This window comes from Glycine soja, chromosome 3 (genome assembly GCF_004193775.1).
Source record: "Glycine soja cultivar W05 chromosome 3, ASM419377v2, whole genome shotgun sequence".
NCBI lineage: Eukaryota > Viridiplantae > Streptophyta > Magnoliopsida > Fabales > Fabaceae > Glycine > Glycine soja.
Window position 1 is genome coordinate 7,041,192 of NC_041004.1, and position 17,867 is coordinate 7,059,058.

Below are 17,867 nucleotides of genomic sequence, written 5' to 3' on the forward strand. Positions count from 1 at the left end.
ACTAGTCTTATCAAACACTTTCAATTAATCAACTAGTTTATAATTTTTCAACTAACTTCCAACTTTTCAAATCCTAACTTGTAACTTATAAGCTAGTTATGCCAAAGATAGTCTTAATGACGTTTTGGCTGCATTGGTAAGTTTCTACAATGAAGCATGTCCAAAACCAAAAGTGCTTAATATTTTCTGCTTGAAACTAGGCTATTTTTATTCTATTTTTCGTGGCAATTAATTTGAATAACCTAATTTTTTTAAGTTTTCTAAATTGATTGCAAATATAGAAAGCATTCGCTAAGTTATATATTTGGTAGTAAATATTGAAAACTAGGACAATTAATTACATATTCTAGGTAACTAAGTAATTTCAAATTTTGTGCAACGAATTAAAATAACTAATTACTGAATATGATTACATGACTAATTACAAAAAGTAATCAAATGATTTGATTCAGATATGAACAATAAATTCAGATTTTGATTTTTTTTAAAAGATTTGTTTCTAACTTGATTGATTGAGCTCTTTTTCTATGTTGATTGGTTTTCCATGCGGCACACTAATCTATATGTGAATCTATCTTCTTATTAATTTACAGTTTATAAATGTGTGATCATGGCTTGTTCTAATTATTCTTCTCCAAACTCTTATTTTTCAATAAAATTTTTATTGAAGATTTCCATTATGAGGGCTACTACAATATTATGAAGGTGTACTTATCTACAACATTATCCTAATGGAGGCTAGTGGAAATGACAAAGGTCCTAGTGGGACTCTAGAAAAGTTTCAAAATGCATTAGATGCTCCTGAAAAATGAAAGTATCATTCTCTACCTAATTTGTTCTCTTCTTTATCAATGAAAATTGACCCTCTAATTGGTTTAGTATGTTGGTATGAAATTCTTTCACTATGCCACTAATAATTTGTTTTTATTCATTTATTTAGTTTTCTCCTTAATTAATCGGCTCGTCATCAAGTTATTGATATAAAAACACATATGGATGGGGTATATACTAACTAGTATAGGTAAATTTGTTGTGGGATGACAACACTAGTTTATAGAACAAAACTCAAATATAATTTGTTATTAAAGGTATTATTAGAGAATTATATGCATTACCTATATGAAACTTTAATCCTAATTGAAGAATGACACTAAAAATCTTCATATAATTTTTATCCTTTTTGATAGATTGGTTATGGTATTTTTTTATAAAAAAAATTGGATTCAAGCTTTGAGTGCTACGTTTTGTCGTGAAGTTTTTGGAGAAGTGTGATACAATTTCTCTTGAATCTCCAGAAGCTTCATTTAATCATGGACATGGGACTTTTTTTTTAATCCATAAGATATTGTCATGTTTATGAAGCATTGCCCACACTTGGAGAAATTATTCATCTGTGTGAGTATATTATTAATTAATCCTTAACTAATTCACAATAACTACTCATTTGATTGTAAAATCCTATCAATCAACAATTAGTAGTTACGATTATACTCACACCGATAAACAGTTTCTCCAAGAGTAGACAACTCTTCATAAACATGACAACATCATATGGATTGCAAAAAAGTCTCTTGTCCATGATCTAGTGAAACTCTTGAAGATTCAAAAAGTTGTAGCATGTTTTTCCAAAAACTCCAAGACAAAACTTAGCCATCAAAGCTTGAATCCATTTATTTAAAAAAATCTCGTCTTTAATCTTGAGTTCATTCTACTTCTAGCCTTATGATAGGGATATCTTTGTTTGTGATGATATGCCAAATATGGTATTAAGTGAACTTTATGTGCATTTCCTTAAAATCTCTCCAGGATGGATAGTCTTCACTCATAAAGGTGGGAGGCTTAAAGAGGAAAGGCTCCCTCTGAAATGAATTGACCTTGTGAATCTTGGTTTTGTTTGATGAACATGATGATATGAAGAACTATTGTAATTTTGATCTTTATATAATTTTGGTGCCCTTTCAATTGTATTCTTTATGGCATTTTGTATTTATTGTTCTAGACTTAGGCTTCTATGATCTTAGTTTTTTTTATTCATAAGAAGTCCTAAGTGATGTTAAGCTAGTAACTAAACCAAAGTCCTAGTATGCTAAATTAATGGATTACAAAGCAATTGTAACACATTACATGTGTTCAAAATGAACTGGGAAGCATATGAACATGCAGTTTAATTGATTACCCTTTGGGTTAACTGGATACACCAAGTGAATGTTGGTTCAATCTTGAAGAGAAGCATAACCAATCATATTAACTTATTACATGGATCTTGTAATCGATTACATACATACTACTCTGTTTCCTCCAAAATTAATGGCTAGGTTTTAATCGATTGCATGCTACTTGTAATTGATTAAAACATATCAAGATAAGAATTGCTAAGTCATAAGACTATTGAGTCATAAGATGAATCAAGACCCTCAAATAATATTGGTTAGATGTAAGTAAATACAAAAGTTAAAAGTTGCATCTTATATGTGGGCAAACAAAAATATTGCATCCGCATCTAGAACATGAGACAGAAGTTGACAAATGTTAAGCTCTAATGAAGCATTTAATACTTTGAGTCTGAGATTTGTTTTGCAGGAGCTATCTTAAAAACACTTTTCCTAGGATCTATCAGAGTCTTAAGAAGTAAGAGAACATTTAACACTTTTAAGTTAAAACATCCTTAAACACACACTTTGTTGCACCGGCTAACAAACTTGCTATGACAAAAAACATATGATTTTATGTTGAAGTATGCTTTAAGAAAGCTAAAGAGATTGGTTTCGCAGCCTAGAGAAAACATACATTTAATGCAAGCATTAAATGTTTCAATGGACACTTCTTTAGACGCAAGCTTATAGTGAAGAAATCCAACCGTTTAATACAACAAATACTAGTTGAAGAATGATCAATAAATACGAGAAGCTTTGAAGAGTTGAAGTTATGAACCTACACACAAAGAACTAAAATCTCTAGTTCCCTATTCTTAAACTCTATCTCTGTATATTCGACAAGTTTTGAAAGCTCTCAAAACACTGAGTCCTCAGAGAGATAAGACCGAGTGCTTAAGCTATAAATTCATCTATAAAGACGATAAGAACTAGTTAGTATGCAAACAAAATCAATAATAAATTTTCTTATTTGTTTAGAGTTAATAGTGGCTTGATAGAACAAAAAAACTAGGTTGTTTCAATCTTGGTGGAAATCTTGGGTTGTAAGAGTTAGAGGTGACAATGAACAATACTTGTAATTTTGTTAAAGGTAGTGGAACTAAATGAGTTTTCAAGAACCAGATGTAGTCTCAATGGTAGAGACGAAATATTATAAAATTATGTCTTATATCTCTTTATCTTTTGTGTTAACTGACTTAGGATTTGAATTTTATTTTGTTATGAAAAGAAATATTTTTTCAAAATTTGTTGTCATCATTTGATAGTGTTTGTTTGCGAAAACACGTTATCTTCTTTTAAAGCGGCATCAAACGATAGCTTTGTTTTTTGAAAAAGGTTTAGAAATTTTCTAAAATCACAATTATACCCCCTTATGATATTTTCCCTTACAAGAACCAATAATTGCTTAAGAATGCATTAACCAATTACAATGGTTATATAATTGATCATTATTCTTGTTACATTTTGAAAATTATAAATAGCTTCACTCCTTCTCAAGTCAATAAGCACTATTTTCAAAAACCCAATATATTAGACTTTGAGAGGAGACCTCTAAAGCTTGTTTGAACAAGAGTGACTACTACATTACATGGATTGAATCCTTCCCTTGAAGATTATGAAGCTTAGTGACTTTCTAGGTTGAACCTTGTGTTATTCTTTGGTTATCTACACATAAGATAACTTTGTTTCATGATAATAGTTAAATATAAGCTATTTTTTATAATAAAAATATATTGAAAATATCTTTTAAATATTTATTTAGCTGTTATTTTTGGCTAAAATGATAGGAATTGATATTTTCTTATTTATGATTTGCAAATATGAAAAAGAGGGTTTAAAAGTGAAAAAGATCCAGAAAATATAAAAAAATATGAATAAGGAAGATTTTTGGCATCAAGTCCAAGTCCACTCCAACAACTATAAAAATAGAGTCAAGGTAAGGAGAAAACACACCACCCCAGAGACTCTCAGAGCTCTCTAATGAATACATTATAAGTTTGAGTATCTCAAATAGAGGAAATCTTTTTTTATGTCCTTTTTCCATCCCTTCTCTTCCATCAGTTTCTAAACCCCATTTTCAAGTGTAAGACCTCTTATGACTATGAGAGACTAAACCTTTAGCTAGGGCCTGACAGGCCTAAAAAGTCAAAAGATGTATTGTACACTTCATATTTATCAATGCAAACAGGTGTTTTCTTTCCTATTATCCTTTCTTGCTTTAAATTTCATGCATTGTTCATCCTTGCATCATATTTAGAGGTTAGATGCTCGACAAAGGATAATCCTTAATAGAAATACAAGGAAGGTCTTGCATGCATCTGTTTTAGGAATTAGTCGCTCGACAGAGGATAATTTCTAATAGAACTAAAGCAAAGGGGTATCTTAATAAAATCATTACTAGACATAGAGTGATTGCATTATACTCATGCCTCAAAGCAAGCATCTAGAATTAAAATTTCATGCATCTTATCTATTGATTCTTTGCAAAGACATTTGGGAGATAGGTAGGTAAGATAGATTTGTTATCATGAGACATCAGAGACAAGTATTATAACAAATGTGGGTAGGAAGAATTCACCAAGTTGATAGAGAAAAATCTAAAATAATACATCTTAGGCAAATAAGGTAGGCTAGGTCCCGACATCATCACATTCTGCACTCATCTTTTTTTTATCATTATCTCTATCTTTTAATTTTCTTATCTTTTACATTAAATTTTATTATCTATTTTATCTTCTACCCTTTTTTTCTTTATCATCTTTTAATTTAAATATTTTATCTTTTCTTCTAAATCTTTAATTATATCCTATCTTTCTTTATCTATTATTTTGTTTCCTTATCTCTTACTTGTAAATTGGGTTTGCATTAATCTAAGTACAAATAAAGTACCTGTGGAAATCGACACACGGACTTCCGAGTGCTTTACTACTTGTGAAAATTTTGGTGCACTTGCCAACGAGTTAACATTCCATAACTTGATGATCCAAAGAGGGGATTTATGAGATAAGTCTTCTCATAGTTTCTTTATGCTAGTGTTCTACAAAGAGTGATATGGATTTCACGACAATGAGTTGTTCCAAACTCTCCTAAATTGCTTCCACTTTACCTGTTGGACCTCAAAAGCTCTTGACTACACTCCTTGATGTGTTCTAATGTGTAACTTGAATTTTTCTAAGCTCAAAACACCTATGCTAACAACATAAGACACAAAACATGTAACAAATCCTAAAAAAGGGGAAAGTAAAGAAAACAAGCTAAGCCTAAGGCCTATATGCAAACTATGTGATGTAAATACTTATCAAATGCTATGTAATGATGAGAATAAATTTAACGCATCATGGAACAAAACTCAAATACAATTCCTTAGAACTTGATATTATGCTCTAATTAAAATTGAAGTTTCAATTTTGTAATGTGTATCAAATGTATTATTAGAGAATTATATGAATTAACTACAAGAAAATTTAATCATGATTGAAGAACAACGCTCAAAATCTGTATATAAATTTTATCATTTTTTATAAATTGATGATGACAATTTTTATTAAATAATTGGATTCACGCATGACCTGTTAAATTTTGTTGTGGAGTTTTTGGAGAAACATGCTACAATTTATTGAATCTCCATGAGTTTCACTTGATCATGGATCAGAGATTTTTTTGCAATTCATATGATATTGTCATGGTTATGAAGCATTGTCCACTTTCATAGAAATTATTCATCGATGTAAGTATACTACTAGTTAATGATTAACTATTTAACAATATCTACTAATTGTTGATTGATATGATTTCACAATCTAATGAGTAGTTACTATTAATTAATAGCATACTCACATCGATGAACAATTTTTCTAGGAGTGGGCAATGCTTCATAAAAATGAGAATATTATATGGATTGCGAAAAATTTCTCCCACCTCCATGATTAAGTGAAGCTCCAGGAGATTCAAGAAGTTGTAGGACGCTTCTCCTAAATCTCCACAATGAAACTTAACCGTGAAAGCCTAAATCCAATTATTTTAAAAAAATATCATAATCAACTTATCAAAAATGATAAAGTTTATGTGTAGATTCTTAGTATCGTTCTTCATTCAGGATTAAAATTTCATGAAGGCCATTCATATAGTTCTCTTATAATACCTTTAATACACATTATAGAAGTGAAACTTCAATTTCAATTAGAGCATAATATAAATAACTTCTAAGGAATTACATTTGAGTTTTGTTCCACAACCTGTTGTGGTCATGCCACAACAATTCCAGATTATGTTGTAGTCATACCACCCATGCTAGTTAGTATATTCCATCCAATTGTGCTCTTATATCAAGAACTTGACGACTGGCTTGTTAATTAAAGAGAAAACAAAAAAAAAAGATCAATAGCATAATATAAGAATTTCATAATAGCAAAACCAATCAGAGGGCTAATTTTCATTGATAAAGAAAATAACAAATAAGGAATCCAAAGTGATTGATACTTCCATTTTTTAGAACTTGTGCATCCAATGTATTTAGAATTCATGAAAAAATTGTAACTTTTGCAAAGTCCCACTAGGATATTGGTCGATTTTAGAGATTATAGTGAGTTTCATTAGAAAAATATTATAGATAGATCATAATATTGTAAACTCCCCATTACTAATAACATGAATTGAGAAAAAGAATAATTAAAATAAGTCATAACCACACATTTATAAACTATAAATTACTAAAAAGATAGATTCACATATGAGAGATTAGAAAGCCACATAGAAAATCAATCATCATAGAGACAAAGCTCAATCAACCAAGTTAAAAAATTCTAGAAATTATTCTAAAAACAAGTCTTTTGAAAAAAGAAGCAAAAATCTAGAATTTGTTGTTGCATATATGAATCATATCATGTGATTACTTTCTATAATTAGTCATGTAATCATATTCAATAATTTATTACTATAATTAAATGTATAAAATATGAAATTACTTAGTTTCCTAGTTTCCAATATACACTATCATATATCTAACTTTGCAAGGGTTTTTCATATGTGCATTCAATTTAGAAACTTCAAAAACTTAAGTTCTTCAAATTAATTAATTGCCACAAAAAAATAGAATTAGAATAGTGTGGTTTCAAGCACTTTTTGGTTTTAAACATGCATTAATTTGACGAAACATACTAGTGCATACACAACACCATTAGCTTTTTGTAACCTTGTCCTCCAATATAAGAGAGTGATCAAAGGGCTTTCCAACACCCAATCATTAAAACAATTGCCATTTTTTTTTTTGAAAACAATTGAGAAAAAATAACCTTTGTAAATGCACTTGGAAGACTATGAAACAAAGAAAGTCTAACAAATCGAAGACACATTGGCTTTATGAAAAATCAATATCTGATGGTAAACAACATTGATACTCGCATACACACAATAAAATCGATTATTCATACAAAATAGACAAAAAGTATTGAAAAGATAAACTTTTTAAGACATAAGATGAGAGGGAGATAGGGAAAAGAGTGGGGCTACCGATGACTTTGTTGAGTTTCATGTCGGCATGTATGTTGTAGGTGCGAAGTTTGACTTTGTGAACAAACTCGGTGAGATAGATTTCACAACTATTAGATGTTCCCGACTCTCCTAAATTGCTGCCACATTACCCATTGGTCCTTAAAAGCTCTTGTCTACTGTACGTCCTTGATGTGTTCCAATGTGTAACTTGAATTTTTCCAAACCTAAAACACCTATGCTAACAACAAAAGACACAAAAGGTGCAATAAATTCTAAAAGGGGGGGGGGGGATATAATTAAAACAAGCTAAGACTAAGGCCTAAATGCAAAATATGCAATGTAGATACTTATCAAAATGCTATGTAATAATGAGAATAAATGCATCGCATCATGAAACAAAGCTCAAATACAATTCCTTAGAATTTGATATCATGCTTTGATTAAAATTGAAGTTTCACTTTTGTAATGTGTATCGAATGTATTATTAGAGAATTAAGTACAAGAAACTTTAATCTTGATTGAAGAGTGACAATAAAATTTTTTTATATAAATTTGATCATTCTTGATAGATTAATGATGCCAATTTTATTAAATAATTAGATTCACGATATGACTACTAAGTTTTGTCGTGGAGTTATTGGAGAAACATGCTACAATTTCTTGAATCTCCATGAGTTTCACTTGATCATGGATGAAAGACTTTTTTACAATCCATATGATATTGTCATGTTTATGAAGCATTGCCCACTTCTAGAGAAACTATTCATCAATGTAAGTATACTATTGAATAATCCTTAACTAATTAACAATAACTATTTTTTATAGATGAACTATTTTTCTAGGAGTGGGCAATGCTTCATAAACATGAGAATATTATATGGATTGCAAAAAATTCGTCCTACCTCTATGATTAAGTGAAGTTCCATGAGATTCAGGAAGTTTTAGCATGCTTCTCTAAAAATTCCACGATGAAACTTAATACTCAAAGCCTAAATCCAATTATTTTAAAAAATAATATCATAATCAATTTATAAAAAATGACAAAATTTATGTGCAGATTCTTAATATCATTCTTCAATCAGAATTAAAGTTTCATGTAGTTCAAAGGGCCTGCCAACACCCAATCATTAAAATATGTGCCACTTTTATTTTCTAGAAAATAATTGAGGAAAATATCCTCTCTAAACGCACTTGGAAGACAATGAAACAAAAAAAGTCTAGCAAATTGAAGACAAATTGGCTTTAGGGAGAATCAATATTTGATAGTAAACAACATTGACACTCAGAAGCACATAATAAAACTGCCTATTCATACAAAATAGGCAAAAGGAATTGAAAAACACAAACTTTTCAAGATATAAAAAGGGGGAGAGATAGGGAAAAGAGTGAGGCTATCAGTAACTTTGTTGAGTTTGATGTTGGCTTGTATGTGGCAGGTGCGAAGTTCAATTTTGTGGGTTCATGATGAACAACTTAGTGAGAAGGTCCACTATGAATTTGAAATGGTCTTTCTCGAAGGCCTTTCTTGCTTTTGCTTTGAGACTAGTAGCCATAAAAGAGACAGGGAGAGGAAAAGAGGATTTAGAACAAGGAGATTCATGAGAATGGAGCAAAGGGAGTTTTGTGCGTGATTTAGGAGGGATGATTTTAAGGGTTGGATGTGAAAAAGGGAATTACGCTAGATGAAAAATGAATGGGGAAACTAGTTAGCGAAGCTTATATGCCTAGGGTTTTTAAACACTCTCTTATTAATAAAGAATGATTCGGTCGGTTTCGGGTTCTGATGGGTCAAGAATGTTGAATCCATTACTAACCAAATAAATCCATTTGAAACCATTTACCAATTCACCCTACCTGCCCAAGTCCACCCAAATGCCAAATTTTTTTCCTGTTTTCTTGATTTTGGGTCGAGCCAGATATATTTGCTCAACTCTACTAGTTATATTGGAACTTCTATCATCCAAGTAAAGGAAAATATAATTAGAAAAGAAGGAACCACAAAGAAAAAAAGTGGAAAAAAGTTCTTGCCTCTATTTAGGCTTCATTGTGACAAGAGTATGTGTTTTATGGTTTAACTTAAATGTACTTTTGGTTTCCAAACAAATGTGACATTGACAAATAATATGGTGTTGATGAGTGTCATTGACAAGATGACATGTCATTTATGTGATATATGAGAAAATATTGATGTGTTGGTGACATAATATGATGATGTGACATGTAAACATGAGAAAATAAATTATCAAGATGACAAAAATGATATTAGAACCTCAAACCCTAAAATCTAACAACACTTAACCGATAAACTAATGAATTTCTCTGATATGTTAATGAAAGTTATAGTATATATACCTTTAATGACAACCAAAATTACACATATATTTATTGCCACTAAATAAAAAATTATATATATATATATATATATATATATATATATATATATACACACACACACTATTAGTAGTAGTAATAATAATAATAATAATATTACTATTAATTTATCAATAATATTTATTATTAATACAAGTAATATATATAATATTATTGATAAAATAATAGTAACAATATTGTTAACATTTTATAATTATACAATAACTTAAATAAAAATTTAGTCCCTATAAAATAACCTATTTTTTGTTTTAGTGTCTTAAAAGTATTTTTTGTTGGGTTTTAGAACCAATAAGTTTTTTTTTTGTTTTAATCTCTATTGAGTAATAATGTTAATAACCTATTGACTTATTACATCATCAAAGAATATGAGATTAAAGTCATGTGTAATTGTTTTTTGAAAAATTGTGTTTCTAAAGTATATGTTTAGAACATTTGACACATATTGACGAGGAATTAAAAATATTAGTTTATAAAAAAATAGTTGTGATTATCTCGTAAAACTCTTGATGATATGGCAAGTTAACAAATTATCGATATCATTGATATGTCATCAGTTAACGTGATTATTTGAGAACAAGAATTATAATAATTTTTTATTGTAACTAAAAAAAACTTTAAAACACTAAAATCAAAGTTAGGATAATTTATAGGGATCAAATTTTTATTTAAGACTTTTATAATTGTTGACTTATTTAATTTACATATATAGTTTTCATTTTTATAGAGAAGAATATATATATTTACCACTACTAAATAAATATATTTATATCTATTATTAGTATTAATAATTTTATTGATATTGTTAATACATTAATAGATAAATTAACAAATATAAAATTTATTAGAAATATTTATTAAACTATCAGTTTATTATAGTAGTACTTGCATTTGGTAAAAGTAAATACATATTATACTAATATATATATATTTGTCTTTGTATAGAGAGATAGATACAATAATGTATATTATAATATTTTTATTTAATACTTCCTTGAGTTCAGATATAAGAAAATTTTAGTTAACTTTATTTTATTTAATGTTATTATCTATAAAATCTATTTATTTAATTGAGGTTTTAATTTTAATGATTTTTTTATTTCCGATAACAAGTTCTAATGAATGGTAAATTAAAAAAATAATGTTTTTTAATTAAGATTGATGAAATTAAATATTATTAACTAACTTTTTAATTAACATAAAATATTTTTTTCTTATATTTAAGAACGAAGGAAATAATAATAAATATGAACAATTTCAATTTCCATATATATTATAATTTTTATTCACATATCATAGAAATCCTTTATCCGAGAGGTTAAGTATTATTGTTGGATTTGCAGTATAAAAAAATAGAAGCATTATTGTTGGAGTTTAGGTTTGAGGTTCTACTCTCATCTTTATTATTTTGAGTCCATCCGAAAAAAAAATATGGATTTGATAATTTATTTTCTTATTCTTACATATCATATCATCATGTTATATTATTGAAATATCATTTGATGGAGGAATCAAAATTTCACAATCATACTTGAGGGGTCAAAATTACTTAATTGAAATTTGGGGATAAAAATAATAATCGATCTGCAATACTTGAAAAATTAGAAGTGTATTTAGACCTGGTGGTTTTTGAGTTTGTAATTGCACGATTATTACTTTGTTAATTTTGTTATTGGAGTGTGCATGCTTAGTTGATGTTTTATTTACTAGTGTAACACTATTATTGTATATATAATTATGCAAGTGCTGCAGCGTGCAGGACATTTCTGATGAATCACTATTGACCAAAAGAATGGAAAATACTTTGTTTTTTTAAAAAAATAGGACGTTTGAAGAAAAAAAAACTTAACTATAAATTTTACCATCAAATTTTTATTATTTTACTAATTTTATCATTTAAGATTTATTTTTACGAATTTTATCAACTAACTTTCTTATTTTTGTGGATTTTACCTTTCGAATTTTATTTCATAAATTTTACCATCTAATTTTTAACATTTCAGAAATTTTATCATCTAGATTTTCAATTTTTTTATTTTATCATCACGTTAATATCAAAACAATGTAAAAAATTACTTTTTTATTTTTATATATCAATTCTAATTATATTTAATGTAGTAAAGTGAATTTGTATATCAATGGTGATTGTAATTGATATAAAAAATTATTTTTCTACATCAATTATAATTATAACTTATATTAAAAGTCAAAATCATTTATCTTTAGTCAGCAATGATAAAATACATAAAATGAAAACTTTTAGTTATAAAATTTGTGAAAATAAAACTTAGATGATAAATATTTGTAAAATAATAAAAATTGAGAGATAAAATTTACCATTAAAAAAGAGGAGAAAAGCTGCAGTGCACAAGTTTCCTCAAAAGCATCAACTTCATTGTGTATGCTGCTTGCGTTCTCAATCAAAATGTTCGTAGTTTATGTAGTTTTATTTGCTTGGTTCATCTTGGAACTCTCCTTGAGATAAATTCAATAAGAAATGCACATGCAAATATAAAAATACGCATAACACATTCAAAATAAAGTTTATTTCCTTTTAATAAGAAATGCACATGCAAATATGAAAATATACATAACACATGCAAAATAAAGTTTGTTTACTTTTAATAGGAAATTCGGACCAAAAATATAAGCTGAACAGTACTAACACATTCACTTTGTCTTGTGATAAAAAAACTAGAAAGGAGGATTAGAAATAGAAAAAAAAAAGAAAGGAAATTGACAATTTGTTGAGTATAGAGTCTATAAACATGATTGAGGTTATGCTACATTGCCAATTTTATTCAGGGTAAATAATTATTTTTGTCCCTAAATGTGTAATTCGTTGACAAATGTATTCTTAAAACATAAAAATATAAAATTTAGTCTCCAAAAATGTAAAAAGTGCGACAAATATATCCAGTCGTTAACTTTCGTTCGTCACCATTAATAAAATGACTTATGTGATACAGAGAGACAAAATTGTCACTGAAATGGTTGCCAACGTGGTCATGTTGACTAGCTTAGATGAAAATGTTAATAAGATACAATTTTTGGACATAAATGTCAATAATTTTTTTTATGAACGAAAATGTTAATAGTTTTTTTATTGGAAGAAAATGTCATTAATTTATTTTGAACATAACTTTTAATAAATTATTATTATTGGATCAAAAATTTTAATAATTTTTTATTGAACCTAAATATCAATATGTTTCTATTAGACTAATTTATTAGATCCGAAATTTCGTTTTATTTAAGTGTAAAATATAACTTTAGGATAAATTTTTGTCATTTTTTAGCGTTACAAACATAACATTACAATAATCAATTAAAAAATATATTAACAAATATAATTTAAAAAAATATAATAATAATGATAATATTGATTATCAACTATAATTTTTTTGTCATAATAGAAATTATCCAAAATAAACATTGTACCAATTTATCAAAATAAACATTATAACAATCTACCAATCATTATAAAAAATTTCAAATTATAATAATTAGTCCCAATCTAATACAAATAAAAAATAACTGTATCTCATATTTTACTTCAAATCTTGACTATTTTATTAATGGTGACGGATGAAAGTTAACATCCGGATATATTTATCGCATTTCTTACACGTTCGAAGACTAAATTTTATATTTTCATCTTTTAGGGATGCATTTGTCAGCGTGGTGAGGAGAAGAAAAACCAAGAAAATATTATATGACAAATATGTCCCTATGTTGAAAATTAGAGATGACACATTGATAATCATTTCCGTGAACAATCTATTTATCACACTTTTTACACTTTCACGAATTAAATTTTATATTTTCATCTTTTAAGGACATATTTATCAACAACGAACTACAAATTTAAAGACAAAAATAACTATTTATCCTTTTATTTATTTTTTAACCATTTCCATAGTCACTCTTACTTTGCACGCTCTAATGTGAGACTAGTTCATCTAGAAACTTTAGAACCACTCGCCACGATGGTTTTAAAATTTCAAGTCGGTTGAAAACATAGTTTCCAATAAACACCTATTGGTCCTTTTGACGGTGCAGGTACATTGAGGAGTTGATGATTGAACTTGAATCATTTTCCACATAACTTGTATATCATCATTTTCTTCAAAAGGCTCCATATCCTTGTAAAGATTAACAAGCCCATTTCTGTGCCCTGCGGTCAACACCACAATGAAACAAGCTATAAGGACATTTGTTTGAAAGTATAACATTGAATTTTTAAGAATCACATTCACGGAAATATTACTACGTACAAAAAATGTTATTACTTAAAAGAGTTTGGTAGCTTTTAATATTCTTATGTTTAAATTTTCAAAAATAAATTTTTAATTTGTGAAATAAACACACTTTAAAGGATAAGATCAGAAATAAATTACAACAACAATAAAACTTATCTCATTAGATTTAATCGACTACATGAATCACACGAAATTATTCAATTAAATTAAAAAAATGAAAGTTTAAGAGATGTTATTTACCATAAGAAACAAACTAATTAATTACATATTCTAACTAAGCAAACCATTAAGGATTTGTGTACTAAGCATAAAATTCACACAACTTAGTTAACAATAATCTGAAACTGCCTACTACTTTACCTTCACGTCTGAACCTCAAGAGTGAATTGAGTTTCCTAAAGATACTCTTGATTGAATAGATAGACAAATCCTTGAGGTAGAAGCAGTCCTTCCACTTTCCCATTTTTCAAAGTAGATAAACAACTCTTCAACTCGATCCCTTCCTTGCAGCTTCCATGTTTTATATGCATCATTTCCTTCAAAAAAATAGTAAACAAAACCGTAGGTGAATCCTGCCACAACAGAAAAAACAACTGAAGAGCCAAGACCTTCGTGTAATTCCTGATTTTCAGCCTTTTAAGTTCAGAAACAAACTTTGACTCCTAAAATATAAGGATTTCGCTTCCTATTCCCAATCCTATCTTCAAAAGCCCTTTTGACCCTTTGATAAAGTGAAAATGAATATTTTGGTTGAATTTATTTAAAATACACTTATAATGTAATCTAATAATGATTTTTTTATGTATGATAAAATTAGTGGTTTTAATAATAATAATTTTAAAAAGTATATATAACATAATTTTAAATTGGTTAATAAAATAAAATATTTATATTAATCATATACATGAAAATTAAACTCTATTTTTTCATGTACATAGTGGCAGGCCTATGTTAAAGTGAGAGTGTGCAAATGTAAGTATACATCTGGAGTTATTATATATTTGAACCCATTGTCTCCAATCTTTCACTTAGCTAGCTAGCTTCTTTATTACTTTCTCAAGTTTCATTCCATTCTTATCTATTTGGATACTTGACATTTTATTTAATTGGACATTTCATTACATCTCATATTTCATTTCATGATATTATTTTTTACTTTTTAAAAAATAAATTGCCCTCATCGACTCATGTTTTTTAACCCATCACTGTACCAAGACGTTATCACTTGTTAAGGAAGAACATAATTACAACCTGGAATAGAATGCAAAATCACGTTTGGTAACATTTGTGCGTGTGAAACCATTGGTTAGGTAGTGTTATAGATATTCACGTGTCCATGCCATATGAATATATAATGCAGGATACAGTAAATAAATTGTGAGTAGGGGGAATTGTTTTGGATTTTGCTTCTACTACCTTATCATTGTTACCAAATATTCTCATCAATTTGATGGTATCAACACGAGAGTGGTGATGGGGGCCCTGGTCAACAAGTTGGTTGATTTATCTTCTGTGTCTTTGTGTAGTATAAGCGCTTTTTCTAGTGTTTTTCGGTGCAACTATAATATCATATCATATAATTATGTATGTATGTATGTATAATGAATTGGATCGGAAGAGTCGCTGCAACTTGCAATCACTTTCTATGCTAACAAAATCGATGAGGTCAATACGATTTTAAAAAACATGTATTTTGGTTCAACAATTTTAAAATCATAGGTTGCATGTGATGGTGAACTATTTTTGGCAATGGTCTTCTCAACTGCTCTGTGATCATTTTGGGAAGATAAAAATATAAAATTTAATTTCTAAAAGTATAAAAAATACGATAAATATATCTGGTCATTAACTTTTATATGTCACTGTTAATAAAATAATTTACATGACATATGAAGATAAATTTATTATTGAAATGAATGATTGCCAATATGATCATACTGACTAGATTAGATGAAAATATCAATGAAATTTTTATGAACCTAAATGTTAGTACTTTTTTGTTGAAAGAAAAATGTTAATATTTTTTATTGGAGGAAAATATCAATAATTTGTTTTGAACCTGAACCTAAATGTCCGTACATTTTATTGGATTAAAATGTCAATAAGTTATCATTATTCGAAGAAAATCTTAGTAATTTTTTTTATTTGACCTAAATATCAATATGTTTCTATTGAACTAATTTGTTAGACCTGAAATTTCATTTCATTTAAGGATAAAATATAATTTTAGGGTAAATTTTTGTCATTTTTTATCATTACAAACATAACATTACAATAATCACTTAAAAAAATAGATTAACAAACATAATAATAACAATAGTATTGATTATCAACCATAATTTATCTGTCACAATAGAAATTATTCAAAATAAACATTGTAACAATGTATCAATCATTACAAATTTTTCAAAATTGTAATAATTAGTCACAATCTACTATAAATAAAAGATAAATATATCCCATATTTTACTTCTAATTTCAATTATTTTATTAACGGCAACAGACGAAAGTTAACGTCCGCATATATTTATCACTCTTTTTACATTTTTAGAAACTAAATTTTGTATTTTTTATCTTTCCGGACACATTTGTCAGTGAGATAGATGTTCATTTTCAAGATTGAATAACTTAAATAAACGTCCTTTCAAAAAATTAAAAACTTAAATAAACTTTTTACAAATTTAGAAACAAAATCCACACACATACTATAATTTGAAGGGAAAACTTAACAAAAAAATATTTCAAAAACTTTATTTAGGTTTTATGCTTTTTAACCCTTGTCACACTAAAAGAAAATATTCCAACAAAGTAAATTCTAGAATGAAATGATATTTATCTAAAGAGATGTTCTTTACAACAAGGGATCGGAATTCTTTCATACCTTTGTTGCATTTTATCATGTTAGATTATAGGATCTTGGTAGAAGTGATAGCAAGATGGTGTATTTATCGCAATGGAAATAATAATAGGAGTGACAATGGTGGTAACAATAATCACTATAGTGATAAAGATTGTTATTATAGTAATATTGAACTCATAATAGTCTAATAATAATGATAATATTATTATAACAACTAGTGGTGGTGATGGGATAACAATGACATAGATTATGATCATGACAATGATAATTATTGTGACAACAGTCATGATAATGGTCATTGGTTGATGGTGGTGAAATAAGAGATACAACGATGATAATAGTGAACAATGAAAATATGATGATGGTGAAAATACTAATAACAATGGTACATGATGATGGTTGTAATCAAGATAATAGTATTGACATTGATAATAGTAATGATTATTAATGTTAAATAAAATAGTGTTGGTGGTGACTTAAGGTCAAGACAACCACAATAATAATATAACAAAAATAATAGTAAATAATTGTGATAAAGACAATAACAAAGATGTCATTAGTTTGTGGTAATGATGACAATAATTGATCAATAATAATAATAGTGATAATGATAATAATAATAATTGTATATTGTGGACCTTTTGATGAGAAATAAAGTAATTGAACAATTGATTTTACAACTAAAAATAAAAAACTCAAGTTACTTTTTTTTTG